This window comes from Micropterus dolomieu, linkage group LG07 (assembly GCF_021292245.1).
Source record: "Micropterus dolomieu isolate WLL.071019.BEF.003 ecotype Adirondacks linkage group LG07, ASM2129224v1, whole genome shotgun sequence".
NCBI classification, from domain to species: Eukaryota; Metazoa; Chordata; class Actinopteri; order Centrarchiformes; family Centrarchidae; genus Micropterus; species Micropterus dolomieu.
In genome coordinates this window covers 20,692,404-20,699,705 of record NC_060156.1, presented here as the reverse complement: position 1 = coordinate 20,699,705, position 7,302 = coordinate 20,692,404, and the positions used below count along the sequence as shown (strand labels likewise).

Genomic DNA, 7,302 nt, shown 5'->3' with positions numbered 1-7,302 from the left:
AGGCCTACAGTCTAATAGCAGGTTAGTACAGTCTAATAGTAGGTTAGTACAGTCTAACAACTTGTTAGTACAGTCTAATAGTAGGTTAGTACAGTCTAATAGCAGGTTAGTACAGTCTAAAAGCCAATTTGTATAGCCTAACAACTTGTTAGTACAGTCTAATAGCAGGTTAGTACAGTCTAGTAGTAGGTTAGTACACTCTAATAGCCAGTTTGTATAACCTAACAACTAATTAGTACAGTCTAACAGCAGGTTAGTACAGTCTAATAGCAGATTAGTACAGTCTAAAAGCCAGTTTGTATAGCCTAACAACTTGTTAGTACAGTCTAACAGCAGGCTAGTACACTCTAATAGCAGGTTAGTACAGTCTAACAGCAGGTTAGTACAGTCTAATAGCAGGTTAGTAGTCTAATAGCAGGTTAGTAGTCTAATAAGAGGTTAGTACAGTCTAATAGCAGGTTAGTACAGTCTAAAAGCCAATTTGTATAGCCTAACAACTTGTTAGTACAGTCTAATAGCAGGTTAGTACAGTCTAGTAGTAGGTTAGTACACTCTAATAGCCAGTTTGTATAGCCTAACAACTAATTAGTACAGTCTAATAGTAGGTTAGTACAGTCTAACTGAAGGTTAGTACAGTCTAATAGCAGGTTAGTACAGTCTAGTAGTAGGTTAGTACAGTCTAGTAGTAGGTTAGTACAGTCTAATAGCCAGTTTGTATAGCCTAACAACTAATTAGTACAGTCTAATAGTAGGTTAGTACAGTCTAACAGCAGGTTAGTACAGTCTAAAAGCCAGTTTGTATAGCCTAACAACTAATTAGTACAGTCTAATAGCAGGTTAGTACACTCTAACAGCAGGTTAGTACACTCTAATAGCAGGTTAGTACAGTCTAACAGCAGGTTAGTACAGTCTAATAGCAGGTTAGTACAGTCTAACAGCAGGTTAGTACAGTCTAATAGCAGGTTAGTAGTCTAATAACAGGTTAGTACAGTCTAACAGCAGGTTAGCAGGTTAGTACAGTCTAACAGCAGGTTAGTACAGTCTAACAGCAGGTTAGTAGGCCTACAGTCTAATAGCAGGTTAGTAGTCTAATAACAGGTTAGTACAGTCTAACAGCAGGTTAGCAGGTTAGTACAGTCTAACAGCAGGTTAGTACAGTCTAATAGCAGGTTAGTACAGTCTAACAGCAGGTTAGTAGGCCTACAGTCTAATAGCAGGTTAGTACAGTCTAATAGTAGGTTAGTACAGTCTAACAACTTGTTAGTACAGTCTAATAGTAGGTTAGTACAGTCTAAAAGCCAATTTGTATAGCCTAACAACTTGTTAGTACAGTCTAATAGCAGGTTAGTACAGTCTAGTAGTAGGTTAGTACACTCTAATAGCCAGTTTGTATAACCTAACAACTAATTAGTACAGTCTAACAGCAGGTTAGTACAGTCTAATAGCAGATTAGTACAGTCTAAAAGCCAGTTTGTATAGCCTAACAACTTGTTAGTACAGTCTAACAGCAGGCTAGTACACTCTAATAGCAGGTTAGTACAGTCTAACAGCAGGTTAGTACAGTCTAATAGCAGGTTAGTAGTCTAATAGCAGGTTAGTAGTCTAATAAGAGGTTAGTACAGTCTAATAGCAGGTTAGTACAGTCTAAAAGCCAGTTTGTATAGCCTAACAACTAATTAGTACAGTCTAATAGCAGGTTAGTACACTCTAACAGCAGGTTAGTACACTCTAATAGCAGGTTAGTACAGTCTAACAGCAGGTTAGTACACTCTAATAGCAGGTTAGTACAGTCTAACAGCAGGTTAGTACAGTCTAATAGCAGGTTAGTAGTCTAATAACAGGTTAGTACAGTCTAACAGCAGGTTAGCAGGTTAGTACAGTCTAACAGCAGGTTAGTACAGTCTAATAGCAGGTTAGTACAGTCTAACAGCAGGTTAGTAGGCCTACAGTCTAATAGCAGGTTAGTACAGTCTAACAGCAGGTTAGTACAGTCTAATAGTAGGTTAGTACAGTCTAATAGCCAGTTTGTATAGCCTAACAACTAATTAGTACAATCTAATAGTAGGTTAGTACAGTCTAACAACTTGCTAGTACAGTCTAATAGCAGGTTAGTACAGTCTAATAGTAGGTTAGTACAGTCTAACAACTTGTTAGTACAGTCTAATAGTAGGTTAGTACAGTCTAATAGTAGGTTAGTACAGTCTAATAGCCAGTTTGTATAGCCTAACAACTAATTAGTACAGTCTAATAGCAGGTTAGTACAGTCTAATAGTAGGTTAGTACAGTCTAACAGCAGGTTAGTACAGTCTAATAGCAGGTTAGTACAGTCTAACAGCAGGTTAGTACAGTCTAATAGTAGGTTAGTACAGTCTAATAGCCAGTTTGTATAGCCTAACAACTAATTAGTACAGTCTAATAGTAGGTTAGTACAGTCTAACAGCAGGTTAGTACAGTCTAATAGCAAGTTAGTACAGTCTAAAAGCCAGTTTGTATAGCCTAACAACTTGTTAGTACAGTCTAATAGCAGGTTAGTACAGTCTAGTAGTAGGTTAGTACAGTCTAATAGCCAGTTTGTATAGCCTAACAACTAATTAGTACAGTCTAATAGTAGGTTAGTACAGTCTAACAGCAGGTTAGTACAGTCTAAAAGCCAGTTTGTATAGCCTAACAACTAATTAGTACAGTCTAATAGCAGGTTAGTACACTCTAACAGCAGGTTATTACACTCTAATAGCAGGTTAGTACACTCTAATAGCAGGTTAGTACAGTCTAACAGCAGGTTAGTACAGTCTAATAGCAGGTTAGTAGTCTAATAACAGGTTAGTACAGTCTAACAGCAGGTTAGCAGGCCTACAGTCCAATAGCAGGTTAGTACAGTCTAACAGCAGGTTAGTACAGTCTAATAGCAGGTTAGTACAGTCTAACAGCAGGTTAGTAGGCCTACAGTCTAATAGCAGGTTAGTACAGTCTAACAGCAGGTTAGTACAGTCTAATAGCAGGTTAGTACAGTCTAACAGCAGGTTAGTACAGTCTAATAGCAGGTTAGTACAGTCTAACAGCAGGTTAGTAGGCCTACAGTCTAATAGCAGTTTAGTACAGTCTAATAGTAGGTTAGTACAGTCTAATAGCCAGTTTGTATAGCCTAACAACTAATTAGTACAGTCTAAAAGCCAGTTTGTATAGCCTAACAACTTGTTAGTACAGTCTAAGAGCAGGTTAGTACAGTCTAACAACTTGTTAGTACAGCCTAAGAGCAGGTTAGTTCACTCTAACGGCGCGTTAGTACAGTCTAACAGCTGTTTAGGGTGGTCTAGCAACTAGTCAAAGGATAATTTCTTAATTTCTAAACCTATTCCCACCTTTTTTGGTGTAGAAATAAATAGTACGTACAAAACGTTTTGGAATCTGTGCAGTAGATGGCTTCAGCAGGCAGCCATGGACCGGCTACAGTTATACAGACTGTTATACCAGGTGTCTGACACCATCATGGAAAGGATTCCTACGAGTGACTCCCAATGACAGCCCTTATTTTCAAAAAGAAACAGAAGTCTCAAGGACAATTCTCGCTCTGAAATCTCACAGGTTTTGAGTTGTTGCAGGAAGACAACGGTGATATTAAAATAGGGCCCAGGTTTAAAAATACCAAAATTATCCTTTAATACAGTCTACCAGCTGATTAATATGGTCTGGTTAATGCCGTCTAACCACTGATTGTTAAGGTCTGGCAACTAGTTAGCACAGTCTCTGTCTTCTTATTGACGTTGAGCTCAGGGTAAAGGTGTTTTCTGCACCTCGTCAGACTGTCATCTTCCCTCTTCTATCTTAAACAGAAGACTTCTGCTTTAATTAAGTTGATTAGTGTTAATTAGAGACACACAGACTGAAGTTCCAAACATCCAAACAAAGATTGACGTGCAGGCAGAACAGAACAGAAGGACATACTTAGAAAAGCTGCTAAGAAGGAAGGAAGGAAGGAAGGACAGACAGGACAAAAGGATAGAGGTCTTGCTCATTTCATTTGGGACAGCTGGAGAGACGGCTGCAGTAAAATCACTTTCCAGGTCATAAAGGAAAGTAGGAAAAATGTTGGTGGAGAAGAACAGAAGGAGGTGCAGGAGGAAAAGTAGAGGTGGGGAAGGAAGGAAGGAAGGAGGTAAGGAATAAAAAGGAAGAGAGACAATATGAGAGGAGAGGAGGGAAGAAGGGAAGCAAAGGAGAAGGTAAAATAAGAAAGGCATAGGAGGTATTTTAGGGAGAAAATCAGTTATTTCTAGTCCAGCTGCAGGGGGCGCTACAGTCCAGCTGATCAGGTGTCATTATCAGACTGATCAATACACACACACACACACACACACACACACACACACACAGACATTCTTTCACCTATGTGAAAATGAACAACATCTCTGTGACAGAGAGAGAGAGAGACAGGACAAATCCGGACTGTGGGAGTGTGTGTGTGTGTGTGTGTGTGTGTGTGTGTGTGTGTGTGTGTGTGTGTGGGCTTTGAAACTGATTATCTGACGAATGAATGAAGTATGTTCAAAACACACACAAGATTATGCTGTCTGTCTATCTGTCTGTCTGTTCTCTCCTTTAGCGCTGATTTTAAAACCATATATCTATATATATAAATCTATCTATATATATATATAGTTTTATTAAATATTTTATATGCGAGTGATTATATATATTATATATAGTGTGATTACCACATATTATATATTTTATATTTTATATAGTGCGATTACTACAGTGTGTTAGTCTGCTGGAGGAAAACTGTTTTAAGAAAAAAAAATCGTAAGCAATTTTTAAAATAGTTGCAGATTCATTTATGTCAGTTCCCTTCAATTCAGTTGCATTTATATAGCACTGATTCATAACATATGTCAGCTCTTTGCACTTTTCATTTAGAGCATGTCTAGACCATATGCTTTAATTGATTATTTCATTAATGACAACTTGTATCAACTTTACATTTAGAAAGTAAAAGAAAAAATTAAACTAACTGAGAGACTGAAAGACTAAATAATAATGCTAAACTATAGACAGAAGCAGTGGTGGAAGCATCAATACAATAATTTACTTAAGTAAAAGCAGGTATATACCACCAAGTAAGCATATGTAAGTATTAACAGCAAAATGTACTTAAGTATTAAAAGTAAAAGTACTCAATATGCAGAATGGGCATGTCCCAAGTGTTATATTATTTATTATATATTATAAAACTGGATTATTATGACTGATACAAGCAGCATTTGACTGTTCCAGCTGGTCATGGTGGGTCTAACTGTAACCATTTGGCTGCAGGACTGTAGGCGGGATTTTAAATATACTGAGGTCATGAGTCCAAGTCACCCAATCACCTCAACCGCAGAGAGTTAGATGAGAAGATTGATTCAATGGTCGTAACTGTATGACAAATACGAAGCAGGTGGGAAACAGCTAGCCTGACCCTCTTATTAAACCACAACGGATTAAACAAAGAAGACAGTGTTAATTAGTGAGCTTTAGATGTGCTGATAGGCAGATTTGTTACCTTTGAACAGTGTCATATTATTATCTTTTATAATATTGGATTATTATGACTTATGTATTAATGTTTAAATACTTTTTTTTAATGTTTAGCTGTTCAAAGAGGAGCTAATTTTAAGAATTTAATATACTATTGAATAGTTCTATAACCACATATAATTTATAAATGCATTAATCATCAAATCATTGATTTTTTTAAATAAAATCTTAATCTGCAAAGAAACTATAGTAAATGTAAACAATATTAATAAAACAATATTTGCTATTCAGTTATATTTCATCACTCTGCTTAAGTCAGTAACTGTCAGTGTAAAGGGAAATATACAATAGAAGTACTTTTTACTCCAAGTTACTAAGATTTAACATACAAAAAATGTAATAAGCTTATTATACATTTAATCACACAAAAGTATATAAAGTAGTTAGCTCACTTCTGCGGACTCCATTGGTGAAATGCTACTTACACATTGCACAAGTATTAATTATCCAATAATATTACATTACATATTATAATATAACACATTTTAGTGCAGAAGGAGTACTTTTGCTACTTTAAGTACATTTTACTGGCTACTTTGACATATGCAAAAGAATATTAATGTGGACCTACTAGTATTTTTGTTGCTATTTGTATTTAAGTAGCAGATCTGAATACAACTTCTTCCCCACAGTTTAAGCACAAGGTCATTTACTTGATTATTTCCATTTTACTTTATACTTTACTACATTTAAGAAGGACATTTTGTACTTTATACCCAATCACATTCACGTGACAGCTGTAGTTACTGGTTAATTAATATTCTACATTTCACTGGAGTAGGCTATTTTGTACTACTTTTACATAAATTAAAGATCTGGGTACCTCGTCCACCAATGGTAGCTCTACAACAAACAGTTAAATAAATATACATGTGTCTGAAAACTGTAGGCCTACTGTAGAAATGCATTTCTGAACTGAGACACAAAATACAGACAGATGGAGCTTATAAAATGATCATAAAGACAAACGAACATTTAATTTTTTTTTTTTTCTGACAGAAGCAGCCTGAAAGTGATCCGGACAAACAACGACGGACAGACGGTCTCTGGTGGTTTAAAGCCTCAGCTCATGCTGTTCGGTCCGTACCAAAAGAAAAGAAAAAAGAGAGAAGAAGAGGAGGAGGAGAAGGGAAAGAGACAGAAAATGAAGAGAAAACAGAAGAAGAGGGGGAGGGAGGTGACTTACCGAAGGAGGAGGAGGTGATGGATGGATGAAGAAAGTAGAGTCCTTTGGGTTTGAAGCGCTGAACTCAGCTCACACTCACACTACCAGCTGCCGATTATTAATCAGTAATCAACACTGAACGGGTCTGTGTCTCCTGGCTGTGAGTCTAGCTCGGGGTTTTGACTGATCAGTCATCGATCGTCCACCCATCAGGTATCCATTCCGGACACTGATCAACTCAGTTGGAGCAGCGGAGAGGCGCGCGCTCTGCGCCGCACAGAGAGCAGAGCTGTTGGACTGCGCATGCTCCACACACCAACATAGAAACACAGAAAGAGAGAGAGAGAGAGAGAGAGAGAGAGAGAGAGAGAGAGAGAGCTTAAATTCCATCCAATAAAAAAATTGGATGGATTTTTAAGGAAAAGACCTGAAACCATATTGTTACCTGTGTGTGCGTGCGCGCGCGTGTGTGTGTGTGTGTAAACAGGGTGTCTGACTTGAGTCCAGGTTTTGTTGTTTGCAAAAAAGCTGATACAATCCATTTTAAAGCTGTAAATACTGGC

The 7,302-nt window shown here is 37.3% G+C and overlaps 1 protein-coding gene across 1 annotated transcript in view; it reads right to left on the bottom strand.

The window, feature by feature from the left end:
* The window catches only part of znf385b (zinc finger protein 385B), a 56,626-nt gene extending 49,745 nt beyond the window's left edge, over nt 1–6,881 (bottom strand). Inside the window, exon 1 of the mRNA XM_046055023.1 lies at nt 6,761–6,881. The gene's annotated coding sequence lies outside the window, so the exon portion shown is untranslated. The remainder of the gene's footprint in view (nt 1–6,760) is intronic.
* Between the last annotated feature and the right edge of the window lie 421 nt (nt 6,882–7,302).